Source organism: Camelus bactrianus, chromosome 1 (genome assembly GCF_048773025.1).
Source record: "Camelus bactrianus isolate YW-2024 breed Bactrian camel chromosome 1, ASM4877302v1, whole genome shotgun sequence".
NCBI classification, from domain to species: Eukaryota; Metazoa; Chordata; class Mammalia; order Artiodactyla; family Camelidae; genus Camelus; species Camelus bactrianus.
This window is the reverse complement of record NC_133539.1, coordinates 39,625,894-39,648,178: the sequence shown is the minus strand read 5'-3', so window position 1 is coordinate 39,648,178 and position 22,285 is coordinate 39,625,894. Positions and strand designations below refer to the sequence as shown.

At 35.3% G+C, this 22,285-nt stretch overlaps 1 long non-coding RNA gene across 5 annotated transcripts in view; it reads right to left on the bottom strand.

Annotated features, from left to right (window-relative positions):
• The window catches only part of LOC105077926 (uncharacterized), an 87,763-nt gene that overhangs the window by 24,465 nt on the left and 41,013 nt on the right, over nt 1–22,285 (bottom strand). For all 5 annotated transcript variants that reach the window (XR_012506436.1, XR_012506435.1, XR_012506438.1 and 2 more), the window contains exons 6-7: nt 15,578–15,699; nt 7,786–7,955 (exon numbers count right to left, since the gene is read on the bottom strand). This is a non-coding gene — a long non-coding RNA (uncharacterized LOC105077926). The remainder of the gene's footprint in view (nt 1–7,785; nt 7,956–15,577; nt 15,700–22,285) is intronic.

Below are 22,285 nucleotides of genomic sequence, written 5' to 3'. Positions count from 1 at the left end.
CACAAAGCAGCCATGGGTCTACAACAACACTGAAATCCAGTAGGACATCTGTTGCTGGGTCTCCCCATTCTGGGGGCATGAAATACTCATTGATTAGGTCTAGTTTCATCTCCCTGCTTCACTGCTTTCCAAGACTTAGCTCCACTTTCTGAACTGTTGGTTATCTTCTGAGATATTGTTCCTTTTCTATAAGGAAAGACCCATATTGTGTAATTTGAGCAGTCTAATTTCTTCAATCCAAGTATGTGGTGCTTTCAACAGTACAACTCTTAATACTTGGTGGTTTCCCTCTGAATCTGACTTGAGTCTACTTGGTCCAAGAAAAGTCACACCAACAATTCATTAGAGAGAGAATTTTGTGGGTGTGTCAGTCTGTTGTGGGATAATAAGGGATAATAGCCTTAAAATTCTTAGATACCCCTCCCCACCTTTTTTTATATAGTTAAGAGAACCTACTATATGACACCTTAATTCTTTCGAATATCTTAATAGACTTTAATAGCCACAACTCAGGCTTCTTTCATTTGGATTTTTTGCTGGCTGAAGAGATTAGGTCCAGCAATCCCACTCCTGGGCATATATCCAGAGGGAACCCTAATTCAAAAAGACACCTGCACCCCAACATTCATAGCATCACTATTTACAATAGTCAAGACATGGAAACAACCTAAATGTCCATTGACAGATGACTGGATAAAGAAGCTGTGGTACATTTATACAATGGAATACTACTCAGCCATAAAAATGACAACATAATGCCATTTGCAGCAACATGGATGGTCCTGGAGAATGTCACTCTAAGTGAAGTAAGCCAGAAAGAGAAAGAAAAATACCATATGACTTCACTCATATGTGGAATCTAAAAAAAAAAAGATAAATGAACTTATATATAAAACAGGAACTGACTCACAGACATAGAATACACAGACTTGTGGTTGCCAGAGGGGAGGGGGGTGGGAAGGGATAAACTGAGAGTTTGAGATTTGCAGATACTGACTGGTATATATAAAATAGATAAACAAGTTTATACTGTATAGCACAGGGAAATATATTCAATTGTAGTAGCTCATGGTAAAAAAGAATAAGAAAATGAATATAGTATATTCATGTATGACTGAAGAATTATGCTGTACACCAGAAATTGACACAACATTGTAAACTGACTACACCTCAATAAATAAATTAAAAGCCAAAAAAAAAAAAAAAAAGAGAGAGAGAGAGAGAGATTAGGGATGAAAAACAGTTCTATTTCCTGTATATTCCTTCTAATTTTTTTCTTCAGCTCTTTTCTTTCTTCCTCAGCAACTAAATGAAACCAATTTAGTTTGGTCCAGAAATCATTTTGCAAGGCCCATAAATTCATTAGCAATATGTATTTTAAAAAAAAATCTTCCAACCCCTAATTTATCCCTCTCTGCCCTTTACAGACACATGTTACTATATATAAAATAGATGAACAACAAGGACCTACTGTATAGTACAGGGAACCATATTCAGTTTTTTGTGATAACATATAATAGAAAAGAATCTGAATAAAACAATGTATATGTATAACGGAATCACTTTCCTGTACAGCTGAAACTAACATTGTAAATCAACTACCCTTCAATAAATCTTTTTAAAAATCTTCCAAAAAGAAAAAATCTTCCAGGTTCCTGTAGGCAACCATTATGCCAATAGTTTTTAACAAAATGATGCATGTTGCCATTTTTCTGACCAGCTATAGCCATTTCCTCAGTTTTTCCAGTTACCACTAGTAGTTTGCTTGCCCTTTTCCTAGTTTTTGCTACTGAGTTCTTAATGTTCTTTCAGTCTCTGCCCAATTCAGAAACCCCAGGCCACATGTTTTAGGTTTTTGTTACTACAGAAATCCACTTCTAGGTACTAATTTTCATATCAGTTAGTCTTTACTGTGTAACTAACCACTCCAAAACTTAGTTGCCCCAAACAATAATCATTTATTTATCAGCTCCTGATCCTGTGGTTAGCACTTTGCACCAGATTAGCTGCAAAGTTCTTCTGCTGATCTCAGGGGTTCTTACTCATGTTTTCCTGGTCAGCTGGCAGTCAGCGGCCTCACTCATATACATGGCAGTTAGCTGGCTCTCATACTGGGCCACACGTCATCACCCAGCAGGCTAATTTAGGCTTATTTATATATAGTGGCTCCAGGATTCCCAAGAGCAGCAAGGGAGCAAGCCCCAGTGTACAACTACTTTTCAGCTCTCTGCTTGTGTAAGTGTTTCTACCATCCCTTTATCCACATGGTCAAGTCCAGATTTGAGGGATGGAAGAAAAGAATTTAGCTCATCATGGGAGCAACTGCAAAGTTACATTGCAAAGGGCATGCATACAGGATGGATACAATTTGTGGTCACTTTTACAATCTCTTGATATGATGGGATATTTTAAAAATAGTAATCTGTATTTCGTATATTAACCATACAAAACATTAATGCATACAAATTGATATTTCAGTAATATTTTTGATAATGAGTCTGACGAGTTTGTGCTAGGAATAGAAGTGTCAGCTCTGCAGTTTTCTCATTGTTCATTTGTGCATGTATCATTAGCATATTCAATCAGTTGCTAGAAGATGATTTTTAGTCACCTGTTCATTTTGTGAGGGTTAGTTAGGTTGAAATCAGACTAGAATTTGTAAATCCATTTCACCAGGCACATGTAATCTATGACATATAAAAAACCAATGAGGAAGGGTACCATTGTCAACCCTATGACATTGTATACCTTCCACTCATCCCCAAGGCCCTCTTTCATACGATATGTGACAAGTGATTGGTAGACAATCACCAGGGCAAGTGTCAATATGAATATTTGTTTTACATTTTATTTTAAACTAAAACTATTCATACATAATATACTCATTCTCATAAGAGAATTAATATATTCCAGTATTTTCTACCTGCATCCTAATGGATTGTCTGGTATATCCCCTCTGAATAGTGTTTACACCAGTGCTTTAGATAATTTCTCATCACCAGGGCTACCCACAACATTCTGGAAGAAATTACATCACTTTAATTTAATTTGTTTAAATTTAATTTTAAATCACTTATACATAATTTATGTGTATAAGTGCGTGTGTGTGTGTGTGTGTGTGTGTGTGTGTGTGTGTCGTGGAGGGAGGGGGTTCTTGTCATTCCTCCTTTGGAAAACAAAGAAGTCTGAATGCTTTGTCCAGTCTGCCCTATTTCCAGTTCAGGCTTTGGTAAATGTAGAACTGCTCCTCGTTCTTTCAGGTAGCTAGAGTATTTATATGCAGAAATGCATCATTTTTCTTGAAAATCTTGAAAAATCTGATTTTTGTTTGCCCTCAGGTTTTAGGAGAAAGAGGCCAATTTCAAAAAAGGTTAATAGTCAAGATTTATTTATGCAACCTAATGTTCAGTTATGTCTAATGGTTGGTCAACACAGAATTTGGCTCAATGCTTTGTGTATTTTTAGCTCTTGAACAGTGCTTTCAAATGTTCCTACTCATGATCCCCAAGAATATCTTCCATCTTTTAGGAAAAAGTTTGTAAATATATATATATTTTGTGCCATTTTGTGTCAACTTGGCTAGGCTATGGTGCCCAGATATGTCAATGAAGTCAAACACTATTCTGGATGCTTCTGTGAGGCTGTGTTCAGTGAGATTAACATTTAAACTGGCTGACTCTGAGTAAGGCAGATTGCCCTCCATAGTGTGAGTGGGCCTCATTCACGCAGCTAAAGGCCTGAGAAGAACAAGCCTGACCTCGCCAGGGCAGGAGGGGATTCTGCCAGCAGCTGGCCTTCGACTTGGACTGTGGCATGGGTTCTTTTCTTGCTCTTGAGCCTGCTGGGCCCACTCTACAGATTTCGGACTTGCCAGCCTTCATAATCATGTGAGTCAATTTCTTAAAATAAAGAAATCTTAATTTACTTTGTATTTTTCTTTACTAGTTCTTTGACCTTGGATAAGCGACTTCATCTCTCTCACCCTACTTTTCTCATCTACAAAATGAAGACATTCATATCTGCCTCACAGGGTTGTTGTGAGGATTAAATGAGTTAATATATAAGATCCTTTGAGCAGTGTCTGGCACAGAGTGGACAGAGGACAACTCTCCTCTTTAATTTGGACTGAGCTTACTTGGTTCTTATCCAGATGGTACTTTCTGTCTTTCTGCCACACTTACTGCTTTGTCTGATTCCTGGGAGGAAACGCATCCTAGTTCCTCAGCATGTGGCAAAAGAAGTGGCCAGAGACACATGGAAGAATAGTTTCTAGAGATGGTAAATAACTTCCCGGAGTTGTAGTAGATGGACAGGAAGGAACATGACTCATGAGTCATTTGAAAATACTTAAAAAGATGCATACGTTTCTCAAATGCTTCTAAAGTAAGACACAAAGATGAAAAGTCCAACAGGTTCGATGTTCCCCCATGGAGTTTCGATTCCATGAGGAGTTTCAAAAGGGAACTTGCATGTTTTTGTTATTCTTGGTATTTGGAAGAGTGTCTGCTTCTTTGGTGAGTGGGAGTAGGAGGGAGCTTGAGAATTCTTATTTCATAAATTTTTGATGGACTCTTTTATTGAATGTGAATAAGCATGGGAAAATTTGCCTGTATAAAATACAGTAATAATAATTATGATAGGTATAAAGTGGGAGCAAAGTGTTAGGGATTTATAAGAGAGTTTGAAGGAGAGGTTAATTCAAACATAAAATCTTAAGAAGATTTTTTTAAACCTTTTTTTTTAAGGTGGGTAATTAGGTTTATTTATATATATATATATATATATATATATATATATATATATATATATATATATATATATATATATTTTTTTTTTTTTTTTAAACAGAGGCTCTGGAGATTGAACCCAGGACCTCAAGCACATTAAGCATGCCCTCTACCACTGAGCTAGACCCTCCCTATTTGTTTGTTTTTGAAAGAGAGTTTGGGCTTCTCCTCAGAGGATTAGTAGGACTTTGGAGCACCCCTAAAAGTGTCATCAAGTACATCTGTCAGTCAATTTTTATACAGAAAAATATAAATTAATACTTTAAAATAATTAACCTCAACCCAGACCTATTTCTTACTCCCCAGAATACCTAGAAGATTGTGGAAGAGAGAAGGGCTATCTGACAGAAAACCCTAGTCCATTTTTATTTATCAACTGTAATTCAATAACCGGAATTATGTAATAGATTACTTAATTAAATTGTGAGCTTGTAATGTTCTCTATTGTTCCATGTGACTTAACATTAATATCTCCAACTAGATTATAAACTCTTTGAGGTCATGATAATGCTTTAATACTTCAGTGCATTTGTTGATTATTTCAAAAACTCAAAAAAAAAAAAAAAACCAACAACAACTATGTTCTCTCAGGCTGATGGGTTACAGAGAGAGGAAAGTGAACTAGTATTTCTATTCAATCAGTCTATGTCTGACACTTGATAGACAGCCTCTCTCATCATTCTTCACATCCCTCTGAGGTAGAAATCATCACCCTCATTTCAGTGATGAAGCAACTGAGTGACATTTGAAGAAGTTAGCCAACTTGTCCTAGGTCACTCTGCCAGGACATGTGGGAGCCATAATGAAAACCAGCTCTGTATTTATCCAAAGTCTATCCTTTCTATAAATTTATAAAATTTACTTATTAATCTAATATCTATCTATTTCCATATGATAAGATTTAGTTTTCACATATTCATTTACTCATCATCATTTCCTGTCTCAAATAAACTCCAAACCTGAAGTATTAGATTATTAACAAGGTACTAAGTGAAAATATTGGTAATCTAGAATGGAGAAAAGATAAAACCAACACTTCTTTCTTGGTTAGTCACAAAAATCAAACTACAGCAATTCTATAAATTTCCCACTCCCTTTCAAAGGCCTGGATTAGGATGAGGCGAAGAACCACCACGAAGCCTAATCCAACAAATTATCTTGGTCAGGCCAGACAGACTGAGGGGAAGTTTCTGGTTCGCTGACCCTAGAGCAGCCCTGGGAACTAGGGCAGAGGGCAAAGCAGGTGACCGGGAGGATCTGTGAGTCTTCCCTGTTCTCTGCAGAACTGATTTCCCATCTGCCAGACAGTCAGTAAGTGTCTGGCCTCCCAGGGAAACCTGCCAGTATCGTTTCCTACTTGGCTCTGCTGTATGGGGTCCAGAGGAAACTTGTTTATGTCGCCTTTCCCCTGGAACCACCCACTCCAAAGGCAGAAATGACATATGGGGCAGGGAAGCAAGGTGGAACTGAACACTGAAAGGAGGTGGTATTTGGGAAAGCCCTTTGGTGCATGTCCTGGAAGAGGGTCAGAAAGTAAGTTAGACTGCACAAAGTGCCTGAAACTGGACAGGGAGTTTGTTGTAATCAAGAGCCCAAGTCCCTGGACCGGAGGGGAGGAGGGTGTGTCCTCAGAGAAGGTAGACTGTACTGATGCAATCAGTGACATGACAGCAACTGAACTTGGCTTAGTCTCTGCTAGTCCCATTGAGAGGCCAGAAGCATTTGCCCTGTGCTGTTTTCCAGTCTGCTCTAAAAAGTATTCTGTCATAGCAGAATTGACAGTAATTAAGCACTGTCCACGTTTCCCATCCATTGCCCTATATATACATTTCTTTCTTCAATGTTTCCCTGTTTTCTCCCTCTCTCTTATTTTTCCTTTATTTATGTATTCCCTTTAACTGCTGACACCTACAGATGCTGCATGTAATGTCTTCAGAACAAAAAGACTGTCACTTCTTTGAAGATATGGACCAAGCCTATTGTAGGAGGTGCCCATATATATAGATTTATAAGATTTACTTATTAATCTTATTGTATGTATGTATGTATCTATCAGGTTCACAGAATTTTCCATTGGCTCAGGGAATTTATTTTGCTACATGAAGAGTTAAATTAGGAGTTTTTATCGTTGATGCTATGAGAAACTGAACTTTAACTTCACTGAGGGCTGCTGAAGAGTGACTAACTGTATGTGCTAGGTGAACTGTTAGAGTAACTGAAGGAAGTATTGATAAGGAATTATGAAGAACACAGTGTCAGATCAAGCCTGATCAAGAATTATGAAAAACAAGATGTTAGAGTCAGCTCGATATAACTCCTGATGCAAATTGAATAACTGCTGATGCTTTACTAAAAGCAAGATGATGAACTGCACTTCAGTTCCACTTACATAGAGCTGAATATCCATAGTCACTTGCTATCTTGCATGAATTCAGGGGTTTGTTTTGTTTACTTGGTTCTGCTCAATAATAAACTTAACTAATTTATATTTATGAATTGGCATTCACTTGGGTTTTCATTTCTTTTCCCCCACAACAATGTTGAATAAATACTATGTTTGCTGGTTTGGGAATCAGATGAGCCTGAGTTCAAATTCCCTGTTCTGCAATCTACCAGCAGGAATATCCGGTAAGTTTTAGACTCCCTGATTCTCAGTTTCCTCTTTTGTAACATTGGAATGATAATAGCTACCTTGCAGGATTGTCTTAAGTATTAGAGGTGCTTGTGGAAAGCCTCTGATATACAGTGCTTATTACCCACTACGTTTTCTGAAAATAAGAATACTGCTTATTATAAATTAGGTAAATTAGGAGGTGGTTTTTGGCATGAAATATTATGTCACCATTTAAAACAAAATTTCTGAAGACTATTACTATGGAACAAATGCTTATGGTACAATATGAAGTATAAAGGCAGGTTACAAAACCTGATGTGCAGAATGACTTAAACAAAGTAGATAAAGCCTCCGCAAGAGAGAAATGTTTGCAAGGACACATACCAATATGTAAAAGTGAGTGTGTTGGCAACGTACTGCCTTTTGCTTGTTAGCAGAGCATGGCTCCTATGATGTAGGTTGGAAATGGCAGGTGCTCCTCCTTGCAGCTGGGGAACCAGTAGCAGATTCAATTCTGGCCAGTGGAAAATAAAAAGTCTGGGAAAGGATTTCTTCTGTTAAAAAAAAAAAAAGACATTTGGAGAAACATCCATTTTAGGGGTCCAAATATTGTCATACTTACTTACAACGCCTCAAACAGGGGCAGCCATTGTGCAAGCATGAGAGTACTGAGCCAATGACCAAGGATGGTGGCGGGAGAGTCTTGCCGCCTGAAGCAATTGTTGAGCTTCTCTGAGAAACCTGGAAACATCTTCCTCCAGACTTCTTGGATGTAAAGTAGGAAACTCCTGTTTTCATCTTATCTTTTTTTGAACTTTTTTTTAATGGAGGTATTGAACCCAGGACCTCATGCATGCTAAGCATGTGCTCTGCCACTGAGCTATACCCTTACCCTCCAAGAAACCACTGTTTTTTTAAGCCACTTTTGGAAGTGTATCCTGTTGTTTGAAGCTGAATACACACTAAGTGATCTGAAAAATCTAGCTATTTAAAAATGCAATTAAAATTTTTTCCTCAAGTTTTCCACTTTTGAAGATTTCCAAATCTTTAAATTGGGGAAAAGTATCTTAAACAGTAAGTAATTCAATCTTAACATTGTAATTTATTGGTGTGATTTGACCTTAATTGAAGGATGGCTTCCAAGAGCTATTGAGTAATTATTTCCTCTCTTCCCTCCACACCCTTGTGATCCTTCAAGATACTTTGTGTGTCACCACTCTGATTGCTACCAAGCAAATCAGTAAAATGTTATCTCAGTTTTGACCAAAGTGTTGGCTATGGCATATGTTAAACAAAATTATTACAAAATAGTAAAGATGAATAGCATTCACTATATTGGCATTTATAGATGGCTACTTTGGGGTTTTTTGTTCAGTGTAATCACCTATCATGTCTTCTTTAATTTTTTTCCAGTTTTATTGAGATATGATTAACATATAGTACTGTATGAGTTTAAGGTGTACAGCAATATGATCACATTTACATACATCATGAAATTACTATCACCAGTTTAGTGAGCATCTGTCAACTCATATAAATACAAAATTAAATCAATAGAAAAAATAATTCTCCTTTGTGATAAAAAGTTTTAGGATTTACTCTCTTAACTTTCATATATAACATACAGCAATGTTAATTGTATTGATCATGTTGTACATTACATCCTTAGTACTTATTTATAGCTAGAAGTTTTTACCTCTTGACTGCCTTTATCCAATTTCCCCTGCCTCTGGTAGCCACAAATCTGACCTTTTCCCTATGAGTTTGTTTGATTGCTTAAGTATAATTGCCTATAACACTATGTTAGTTCCTGTTACATAACATACTGATTCAATAACTCTATACATTTCAAAACAATCACTACCAACAATGTCTAGTTCCCATCTGTCATCATACGAAGTTATTACATAATTATTGACTGTATGCCCCACACTGTACATTTCATACCTGTGACTCATGTGTTTTGCAACTGGAAATTTGTACCTCTTAATCTTTCTCACCTATTTCTTTACTTCCCCCACCCCCTTCCCCTCTGGCAGCCACCTATTTCTTCTCTGAATCTATTACTCTGCTTCTATTTTGTTATGTTTGTTCATTTGTTTTTTTTTTTTAGATTCCACATACAAGTGAAGTCATACAGAATTTGTCATTATTTGTCTGACTTATTTCTTGTAGTATAATATCCTCTAGGCCCATCCATGTTGTTATAAATGGCAAGATTTCATTCTTTCTTTATGGTTGAATAATACTCTGTTGTATATATACATACCACATTTTCTTTATCCATTCATTTGTCAATGGGCACTTGGGTTGCATATCTCAGTTACTGTAAATAATGCTACAACGAACATAGGGGCACATATACCTTTTCTAATTAATGTTTTTGTTTTCTTTGGATAAATACCCAGGAGTGGAATTGCTAGGTCATATGGCAGTTCTATTTTTAATATTTTGAAGAATCTCCAAACTGTTTTCCATAGTGGAAATAAACCAATTTACATTCCCACCAATGTGCATGAGGGTTCTATTTTCTCCACATTCTCACCTACACTTGTTCGTTGTCTCTTTGATAATAGCCATTCTAACATGTGTGAAGCGATACCTCATAGTAGTTTTGATTTACATTTCCCTAATGATTAGTGATGTTGAGCATCTTTTCATGTGCCTGTTGGTCATCTGTATGTTTTCTTTGGAAAAATGTCTATTCAGATCCTCTGCCCATTTTTGAATCATGTTATTTGTTTTTTGTTGTTGTTGATAGTTTCCTTTGCTGTGTAAGATCTTTTTAGTTTAATGTAGTCCCATTTATTTGTTTTTGCTTTCCTTCCCCTTGCCTGAGGAGACACAACCAAAAAAATATTGCTAAGATCAATGTCCAAGAGCATACTGCCTATGTTTTCCACTAGAAGTTTTAGGGTTTCAGGTCCTACATTTAAATCTTTAATCCATTTTGAATTTGTTTTTGTGCATGGTATGAAAGAGCAGTGCAGTTTGATTCTTTTGCATGTAGCAGCTGTCCAGTTTACCCAGTACCACTTATTGAAGAGGCTGTCTTTTCATTGTATATTCTTACCTCCTTTATCATTGATTAATTGTCCATATAAGTGCGGGTTCACCTATGGGCTCTCAATTCTGTTCCATTGATCGAAGTGTCTGGTTTTTGTACCAGTACTATGCTGCTTTCATAACTATTCCTTTGTAGTATAGTTTGAAATCGGGAAACATGATACCTCCAGCTTTGTTCTTTCTCAAGATTGTTTTGGCTATTTGGGGTCTTTTGTGTTTACATACACATTTTAGAATTATTTGTTCGAGGTCTTTGAATAATGCCTTGGTATTTTGATAGGGATTGCATTGAATCTCTGCACTGACTTGGATAGTATGGTCATTTTAACAATACTAATTCTTCGACTCCATGAGCACAGTGTATCTTTTCATCAGTTTGTGTCATCTTCAATTTCTTTCATCAGCATCTTGTAGTTTTCTGAATACAGGTCTTTTACTTCCTTAGCTAGATTTATCCCCAGATACTTTATTCTTTTTGATGAGATGGTAAATGGCATTGCATTCTTAATTTCTCTTTCTGATAGTTCATTCTTAGTGTAAAAATGCAACAGATTTCTGTATATTAATTTTGCATCCTGCAACTTTACTGAATTCACTGATGAATAGTAGTTTTTTGGTGGTGTCTTTAGAATTTTCTAAGTGTAGAATCATGTCATCTGCACACAGTGACAGTTTTATTTTCTCTTTCCAATTTGTATTCCTTTTATTTCTTTTTGTTGTCTGAGTGCTGTGGCTAGGACTTTCAATACTATGTCGAATAAAAGTGGTGAGAAATGGCGTCCTTGTCTTGCTCCCAATCTTTGAGGAAATGCTTCCAGCTTTTCACCATTGAGTATGATGTTAGCTAGGGGCTTGTCATATATGGCCTTCATTATGTTGAGGCAAGTTCCCTCTACACACACTTTGTTGAGAGTATTTTTCATAAATGGATGCTGAATTCTGTCAAAAGCTTTTTCTGCATCTATTTAGATGATCGTATGGTTTTTATTCTGCAATTTGTTAATATGGTGTACCACACTGACTGATGTGGGAATATTAAAGCATCCTTACATCCCTGGGATAAATCCCACTTGATTATGGTAGCATATGATCCTTTAATGTATTGTTGAATTCAGTTTGCTAATATTTGGTTGAGGATTTTTGCATCTACATTCATCAGTGATATTTGCCTATAATTTTCTTTAATATCTTGTGATATCTTTGTCTAGTTTTGGCATCTGGGTGATGCTGGCCTCATAGAATGAGTCAGAAGTATTACTTCTGCAATTTTTTGGAATAGTTTGAGGAGGATATGGGTAAACTTGTCTCTACATGTTTGGTAAATTCACTTGTGAAGCCATGTGGTCCTGGACTTTTGTTTGTTGGGAGTTATTTTATTACTGATTCAATTTCATTATTGGTAATTGATCCAGAAGATTGGTTCATACATTCTATTTCTTCCTGGTTCAGTTTGGGAGATTTTACATTTCTAGGAATTTGTCCACTTCTTCTAGGTTGTCCATTTTAAATTGGCATATAGTTGTTTTTAGTAATCTCTTTTAATTTTTGTATTTCTGTGGTATTGGTTGTAAGTTCTCCTTTTTCACTTCTGATTTTATGTATTTGGGCCCTCTTTTTTTCTTGATGAGTCTGGCTAAAGGTTCATCAACTTTGTTTATCTTTTCAAAGAACCAGTTTTAGTTTCATTAATCGTTTCTATTTTTTTTAGTCTCTTTCATTTATTTCTGCTCTGATCATTATGATTCCTTTCTGTCTACTAACTTTGTGTTTTGTCTGTTCTTTTTTAGTTCCTTCAGGTTAGGTTGTTTATTTGAGATTTTTTTTGTTTCTTGAGCTAGTCTTGGATTGCTATAAACTTTTCCTTTAGAATTTCTTTTGCTGTGTCCCATAGATTTTGGGTCATTGTATTTTCATTATTATTTTTTCCAAGTATATTTTAATTTCTCTGATTTATTCAGTGAGCTATTCGCTATTCAGTTTATTTTTACTGGTCATATTTTTATTGTTATTTATGTTTATTATTTAGCCTAATCATGTTTGTGCTTTTTGCAGTTTTTTTCTTGTAGTTGATTTCTAGTCTCATAGCAAGGTAGCCAGAAAAGATGCTTGATGTGACTTCGGTTTTCTTACGTTTACTAAGGCTTTTATTGTGGCCTAGCATGTGATCTATCCTGGAGAATGTTCCACGTGCACTTGAAAAGAATGGGTATTGTGCTGCTTTTGGATGGAACATTCTATATAAAACTATTAAGTTCATCTGGTCTACTATGTCATTTAAGGCCAGTGTTGCCTTATTGATTTTCCATCTGGATGAGTTGCCCATTGATGTAAGTAGGGTGTTAAGGTCCCCTATTACTATTGTGTTACTGTCCATTTCTCCCCTTATGTATATAGGTGCTCCTATGTTGGATGCATATATATTTACCATTGTTATATCTTCTTCCTGTATTGATCCTTTGATCATTATGTGATGTCCTTCTTTGTCTCTTGTGACAATCTTTGTTTTAAAGTCTATTTTGTCTGAATAAGTATTGCTACTCCAGCTTTGTTTGTTTGTTTTCATTTGGATAGAATATCTTTTTCCTCACTTCCCCCAGTCTGTGTATGTCTTTAGATTCGAAGTGACTCTCTTGTAGGTAACATATACATGGGTCTTGTTTTTGTGTCCATTCATCCACTTAATGTCTTTCGATTGGTGCATTTAGTCCATTTACATTTATAGTAATTATAGAAAATTATGTACTTATCGCCATTTTCTTAATTGTTTTGGGGTTGTGTTTGTAGTTCTTTTTTAGTCCTTTCTTTTTCTTTTGCTCTCTTCCCTTGTGATTTGATGACTAAATTTAGTGTTAAAGTTTGGATTTCTTTTTCTTTTCTTTGTGTATCTATTACTTATTTTTGGCTTGTGGTTACCATGAAGTTTATATACAGCAATCTATATATATGTGATTATTTTAAGTTGCTGATCTCTTAACTTCAAATGCATTTTAACAACCCTGCATTTTCACTTTCCCCTGCTGGTGATTACTGTTTTAAATTAATATTTTACATATTTTTGCTTTGTGTATCCCTTAACTACTAATCATAGATACAGATGATTTAACTACTTTTGTCTTTCAGTCATCCTACTAGCTTTATATGTGGTTGATTTACTGCCTTTACTGTATATTTTCCTTTACTAATGAGATTTCCTTTACCTAGAAATTTTCATATTTCTAGTTGTGGCCTTTTCTTTTTTGCTTAGAGAAGTACCTTTAACATTTCTTGTAAAGCTGGTTTCACGGTGGTTAACTCTTTTAGCTTTTGCTTGTCTGTAAAACTTTTTATCTTTCCATCAAATCTGAATAAAAGCCTTGCCAGGTAGAGTGTTCTTGGTTGTAGGTATTTTCCCTTCCAACATTTTAAATATATCATGTCACTCCCTTCTGGCCTGCAGAGTTTTTGCTGAAGAGTCAGCTAATAGCCTTAATGGAGTTCCCTTGTTGCTTTTCTTTTGATGCTTTTAATACTCTCTCTTCTTTAATTTTGCCATTTTAATTACAGTATGTCTTAGTGTGGTCTTCTTTGTGTTGATCCTGTTAGGGACTCTCTGTGCTGCCTGGAATTGAGTATCTGTTTCCTTTCCCAGGTTAAGGAAATTTTCAGCTACTACGTCTTCAAATGTGTGCTCTTCCCCTTTCTCTCTTTCTTCTCCTTCTGGAATCCCTATAATGCAAATGTTAGTGTGCTTGATGTTGCCCCAGAGGTCTTTGAAATTGTTCTCATTTTTCAAATTTTCTTTTGTTTTTTTCTGTTCAGCTTCAGTGATTTCCACTACCCTGTCTTCCTGTTTACTGATCTGTATGACCTAATCTGCTGTTGATTTCTTTTAGTGTATTTTTCATTTCAGTTACTGTATTCTTCATCCCTGTTTGGTTCTTCTTTATATATTCTAATCCTTTGTTTCAAACTTCTAACTTCTCATTTGTTCATACATTTTCTCCTGAGTTCCTTGAGCATCTTTATGTTTATTACCTTGAACCTTTATTGGGTAGATTGCTTATCTCCACTTCACATAGTTCTCCTTCTAGGGTTTTATCTTGTTCCTTCATTTGGAACATATTTCTCTGTTGCTCATTTTTATCTAATTCACTGTTTTTGTTTCTTTGTATTTGGTGAGTTGGTTACATTTCCCAGTCTTAGAGGAGGAGATTCCTATGTGTTCTCTCTGGTCACCAGAGCTATCTGCTCTAGAAGTGCCCCCTGTGTCGGCTTCCTGGGCCCTTCTGCTGTAGCAGGTTGACTACTGTGGGTGATGCAGTAGTCATGGCTGGCCCCCAGTTCAGTTGGTTGCCAGGACTTGTCTTGTATGGAGGCTGCTGAGCTGCTGGTTGGTGGGGCTGTGACCCTGCCTAGCTATGTGCTTGCACTGAGGTGTTCCTCTACTTGTGCTGACAGGCTGGTGGGTGGGGCCAGGTCTCAGAGCTGACAAGCTGGAGGGAAGTTTCCAGAATGGTGCCTACCAGCACCAGTGCCCTCATGGTAGACTAACACCTAAAAATGGCTGTCACCAGCATCTATGTCCCCAAATAGAGTGGCAGTTGCCTTTTACCTCTATGGGAGGCTCTCCAAGATCAGCAGGTGGGTCTGACCCAGGCTTCTTTCATATTACTGCTTCTGTCCTGAATTTTGGAGCATGTGAGATTTTGTATGCACCCTTTAAGGCTAGTCTCTCTGAATATGTGCAGTATATTGTGTATATGTATTTACATGCAATATATTGTCTATGTGCAGTCAAATTGTAACAATTCTACCTAATAAAACTGGAAAAAAAAAAAAAAGACTACAGTCTCTGTTTCCCACAGCCCTCTGGCTCTCCTGAAAGTAAGCTCTATTATCTTTCAAGGCCAAGTGTTCGGGAGGCTCACCTTCCTTGTGTAGGAGCCCTGCACTGTGCAGCCAGATTTGGGCTCAGGCCCCTCACTTCTTGTGGAGAACCTCTCCAGCTGAAATTATCCCATTTATGGGTTGCCCACCCAGGATTTAGGGTCCTGACTATATTGCATCTCTGCCTCTCCCACCTGTCTTATTGTGATTCCTTCTTTATATTTTTAGGTGCAAAAGATCTTACCTGCTAGTCTTCACATCTTTCTCATCAATAGTTGCTCTGTAAATAGTTGTAATTTTGGTGTGCCCATGGGAGGAGGTGAACTCAAGGTCTTCCTACTCCACCACCTTGGCCACTCTTGTCTCCTGTAATTTATGGCACCAAGTAAAAGTCAATAGTCACGATTAAACATGTGAAAAAAAATTTAGCAAACTATTAGAAACAGTAAAATATATAATTTTAAAGTTCTTTTTGATCTAATACTTCTCATGGGAGAGCTCCCTGCCCTGTCTTTTTAAAAGCTATATAGTCATAGGAATTTTGCAACGTATTGTTGAAAACTTATTTTACAGACCAGAAAACTAAGGCCCAGAAAAGTTAGGGGCTGGGGCAAAGATTGCACAACTGACAGAGCAGGAGCTATAATCTAGACCCAGACCCTCTGATTATCAACCCAGAACTCTTTTATCCAAATATTGAGTATAAAACTTCACAGCAGCCACTCTTCCCATTTAGCTTTTTTAGGGGAATAATTTTCTTACTAAATGAGCAGTGTTACAGATATCAGTCCTTTATGGTGACAGCATTAAAATTCATAAAAAAGTTCTCCAGATTTTGTTTAATTCAATGCTTTTCAAAAAAGTGTTCTGCGATTTTTCTCTTTATACTTTAGTAAAATTTTATATATAATAAATTTGTGAATATAATGTCAAAATTAGTGATTTAATATTTAGTTTGGAAAATACAAACATGGTATTAGTGTTAAATTATGACATTTCTCGTCATATTATTTTAAGCCTTATTAAGTCTGCTTGATTCACAGGATGATAGAAAACAATGACAATAGAGAGGACATCAAATAAGGAGCAGATATTCTTTCATTTATTTTCTAATATGGGAAGGTGGGATATCACACCCCAAGAAGATAAATCAGGCCAAAGTGACATTCAAAGAGACAAAGCATATCTCATTAAAGAGGTGCAATACATGATCTGGGGGAAAATCACTTAAACTCTAAAAACCTTTGTTTTCTCATATGTTAAATAGGGACAATAAAATGCCAATTTCAGAGAGTTGTTTAAAAAATTAAATGAGACAGTTTTTGTAAAACACTTAGCAGAATGCCTGGCATATGTAAGTAACATTGTAGATGCCACTCTTCCATTACTCACTTTATCTTTCTCTTTACTCTTTCCTCCAACTAATCTTTATATTCTCTCCAACTTTCTTCTCTCCTTTCCATTTCTGCCCTCTTTTGCCTCTTCCACTCTTCTTTTGCTCATCATTTTTCTCTCCAAATAGTTTTTCATTTTTTTTTTCTGTCCAGATTACATCCCTAGCCAACCAGGGGCAGCACTCACAGCTAAAGAGTTTTGATTTCAAATCTCTTATATTCCTTTGCCTGAAAGTCGTTATAAATCTTTTTTTTTTCTGTTTCAATTATACCTCATTTAAAAAAAATGAAGCAAGCAGTTTTAGTACATTACTTGGTTCCTTTGCAGATCTGTATACTCTTTTAAGACCCACATCATTAAATTATAGATATTTTAAATTTGCAGTTTATGAAAAACATCAATTTAATTTCTTATGCAGTATAACAAAACAGCTAACATTTCTGAGAACAGATAATGTACCATATCCTGTTCTATGCATTTTATTTTTATTTCCTGACTTACCTATAAGAGCATAACACATGTATTTTACCTAAGAAAGCAAAGCTTCTGACCAGTTTGCTTTTAAGTTTTTTTGAAAAAAATTATATGCTCAATAAATAAAGTGATGAAAACACAAATTAGTGCATAGAAATTAGCTTGTACACATAATTCCATAATCCTGATATAATCAGTTAACATTTTAGTATGAATTCTCATACATGCACACATGTTTTATAGACACATATATCATACAACTGAGATCACACTGCACACACTTTTTTTTAACTGCACAATTTTGTGATAGGGTATGTCTTGATGTTGAGATGGTAGCCCATAGATTAGGCTCTAGCAAGGTACCACAGCCATACACAGTCCTTTTGCTGAAGAAAGTTCATCATTCCTTTGAAAAGGTCATCATTTCCCAGTGGCCACACATATTCAAATTGCTGTGACAAGGATGACCCATGGTGGTGACAATAACAGATTAGGAAGAAGTAACGAAAGATTATTATCCTAAAATCTCTGTAGTAAACTTGTTATTTTGAGGAAGCTAATGAAATATCTCTGGATTTCTATGAACTGTATCATTAAGCATTCATCTATTAACATTCTCCAAAAGGTGATCTTTTTACTAAGAGAGGCATCTCAGGTGCTCCGAGAAGGTAGCAAATTGAAGAAAAGACCTTTATTTAGAAGTCCTAATAGAGCTCCTTACATTGGTATTTCCTGTTTCATATTGCATAAAAATATAGAAAAGATACAGTGGTAAATTTCTATAAGGAGGTTTCAAATAACTATGCTGTACACCAGAAACTAACACAACATTGTAAATTAGCTATACTTCAATTTAAAAAAAAAAAAGAACTAATATCCTTGACCTAACTTGGAAGAGGCTAAAAACTGCAGGGTTGATACAGGTGAGTAGTGTTTTGGAACAACAGGTGAGGAGACTCTGAAATTCTTAGCGTATGCCACAAGGAGTTGAGTTACAGACTGTAGATTAGACCAGAGGTAGGTTTAAGGCTGGGAAAAGGAAGGAGAGATAATGATTAGTATGAGTTGAGTTTTTGCAGCAGTCAGAATTAAACACATAGTAAATATGTAACAAAGCAGTTGTGAACTCTCTGCCATGGGGATGATGTAACTGGAAAATTCTGTGCCCTTCTTTAATGGGCCCACCCCTGATTAGTGTTTTAGTAAGGATGGGAAGTTCCACTAGATGAGTAATACAGTCAGTGATTACTCTAAGGAAATCAACAGCAAGTTGACATCGAAAATGTCAACTGAACTTATCTGAGGAGCCAATAGAGAGGTGAAGGGTGATTTATATCTAAGAGGTGAGCTGGCATCTTGGTGTCCCACTAATTTTACTGTGCAGCTAATGTCAACTAGTTTTTTAGATATGTTTGGGTGTCAGTGGTACTTGGGGTTAACATTTTGTGTTACTATTATAAGATCTTTAAAAAATAGCAGTGCTTTTTTTTTTTTTTTTTTTTTTTTTTTGTCTTTTTTAGTAATGTGAAGTAGTTCATTGCAAACCAAACCTTCCCTTGAGAATTAGAGATGCTGGGCAATACATAAAGCCATTGTTAAAAGACATTTGGGAACTATAAAGCCACCAAAGGCTTTGATAGGTCAAGATTCCTGGGAGAAGTTGCATTGGTCAAATTGAGGAACCTCCTTAAATCTTCTAGACCCCATCTGTTTCTCAGGTCCTCAAACTTATCATTGACATGAGGTCACCACCGCCTCATCAACAAGCCGTGCAGCCTGCCTCAGCCTCCTCGCAGGAGAGTGCTGGCCTCCAGCGTGGACTCCACTGCTCCTGCCTGCAAAGAGGCATGAAGGATCTCTATGGGAGGCAATGGCAACGCATAATATCTTGAAATTGTTTGAGGTTACACAGGTGCATACATTTGTCAAAATTAACTGAACTATAAACTTACAATAAGTACATTTTGTTGTATTTAAATTATAACTCAATGAAGTCAGTTTAGAAAAGTGAACTTAAAAGACATAAAGTAGAAATTTTCCAAATGTTTGGAAATTGAACAGTATAATTCTAAATGATGCATGTGTTATTAAAAAAATCACAATAAAAATTAGCAAATATTTAAAGTGAATAATAGTGAGTATATAGATATCTAAACTTGTTAGTTGGACAAAAGCCACGCTTAAAAGGAAATTTATAGATTTAAGTGCAAATATTAAAAAGTCTATAAATTAAAAACTTAAATATCCAGATACCTAAATTTCTAATCTCAAGGGGTTACAGAAAGAACTGTAAAGTAAACCCACTGAAGCTAGAAGGAAAATAATAAAGATGAAAGCATAAATTAATAAAATATAAAGCAAATTTATAATAGAGAGAATCAATTAACTCAAAGTTGGTTTTTTGAAAAGAATAATAACATTGATAAAGTCCTGGTTAAGGTTGATACAGAAAAAGAATGAAGTCATATATAATATCAACAATAAAAAAGAATACATCACTACAGATCCTATGAATATTAGAAACACCATAAGAAGATATTTTAAACAACTTTATGCCAATAAATTTGAAAATTTGGATAAAATCGATGAATTCCTAGAAAATCAAAACTGATCATAATACATACAAGAAATGAAAAACACAAATAATCCTATATCTATTTAAGAAATTGGATCTTTGAATCTGTAATTAAAATCCTTTATGCAAAAAATAAAATTCTAGGCCCATATGACTTTAGTGAGAAATTCTTCTAAATACTTAAGAAAGAAACAAACTTTTCTAGAGAATAAAAAAAGAGGTAACTCTTCCCAACTCATTTTATAACACTAGCAAACTTTAGTATCAAATTTTAGTATCATGTTGGTACAAAAATATTAACCAAATATTAGCAAAAAAATACATAAAAGGAACAATACATCATGAGTAGGTGTATCATATTCCAAGAACTCAAGGTTAGTTTAGCATTAATGAAAATCTGCCAATGGATTACACTACATTAACAGAATAGAGAAATCACGTAATCATTTTAATAAAAACAAAAAAGCATGAGATAAAATTCAATGCTTCTTCATTACAACAATTCTAAGAAAGCCCAAGCAGGGTTTGTGAAAAAACTGACAAGCTAATTCTAAAATGCATATGGCAATGCAAGGGCCAAGACGATTTTGAAGAAAAAGAAAAGAGTTGGAGAACTTACAGTACTAAATATCAGTATTTACTACACTATTGCAATAGTTAAGAACCAAAAATTGAGTATTGAAACAGAATTAGTGTATCCAAAGAACATACATATGGAGAGTGAATTAATGAGAAAGGTGATTCTGCAGAGAAGTGAGGAAAGAATATTTTTTGCAAGTAAATGGTACTGAATGAAATGGATATTTATATGCATAAAAAAGTAAATCCTAATCCCTTTTCCACACCACATTAAAAAAAAATCAGTTTCAGGTAGATTTAGACCAAAATCAAAGTTTAAAAAAATCTAAAACTTCTTAAAAGAAACCACAGAAGAGTATCTCCGTAAGTGTTGGGGTAGGAAATGCTTTCTTCAGCATGATGAAAGGACTAACCATAAAGGATAAGATTGGGCTACATTAGATTTAAAACTTCTTTTTAATTAGGAAACATCATTACTATAATGAATAGGCAAACCACAAAGTAGGAAAAGATTATCTATAAAGATTATTATAAAAGATTATAAAGAAGATTGGTATATTTATACAATGGAATACTATTCAGCCATAAAAATGACAACATAACGCCATTTGCAGCAACATGGATGTCCCTGGAGAATGTCACTGTAAGTGAAGTAAGCCAGAAAGAGAAAGAAAAAGAAAAATACCACATGAGATTGCTTATATGTGGAATCTTAAAAAAAAAAAAAAAAAAAGAACATAAATACAAAACAGAAACAAACTTGTGGTTGCAAGAGGGGAGGGAAGGGACAGAATGGGAGTTAGAAATTTGTAGATACTGACAGGCATATGTAGAATAGATAAACAAGATTATACTGTATAGCACAGGGAAATATATACAAGATCTTGTGGTAGCTCACAATGAAAAATAATGTGACAATGAATATATGTATGTTCATGTATAACTGAAAAATTGTGCTCTACACTGGACATTGACACAACATTGTACACTGACTATAACTCAATAAAAAAAAATGTTGAAAAAAATAAAGAATTACTAATAGCCAAGACATGGAAACAACCTAAATGTCCATCGACAGATGACTGGATAAATAAGTTGTGGTATATTTATATAACAGAATACTACTCAGCCATTAAAAATGATAAAATAATGCCATTTGCAGCAACATAGATGTCCCGGGAGAATGTCATTCTAAGTGAAGTAAGCCAGAAAGAGAAAGAAAAATACCATATGATATCACTTATATGTGGAATATTAAAAAAAAGAAGAAGACAAATGCACTTATATGAAAAACAGAAACATACTCACAAACATAGATTTGTGGTTCCCAGGGGGAGCGGGGTAGGAAAGGATAAACTGGGAGTTCGAGATTTGCAGATACAGACAGGTATATATAAAATAGATAAACAAGTTCACATTGTATAGCACAGGGAAATATATTCAATATCTTGTAGTAGCTCATAGTGAAACAGAATAAGAAAATGAATATATGTATATTTATATATGACTGAAGAATTGTGCTGTACAGCAGAAATTGACACAACATTGTACACTGACTATAACTCAATTTAAAAAAAGAAAAAAAAGAATTACTTAAAAAAATCACAATAGGACAGACAACCCAATTTAAAATATGCTCAGAAAAGCTTTTAAACAAGTACTTCACAAAAGAGGATAGCCAAATGATCAGCAAATTTATGAAAAGATGTTCAACCCCATTAGTTATCAGGGAAATGTAAATCAAGCCACAGTCAGATAACCTATCCCCAACAGAAAGGCTAAATTGAAAAAGAAAAAACTGTCAATACCAAGTGCAGAGATACAGAAGAGGAACTCTCATACTGGTTGTGAGAGAGCACATTGGCACAGCCACTGTAGAAAATTGCTTGGCAGTGTGTATGAAAATGGTTTGTACACACACCATATGAA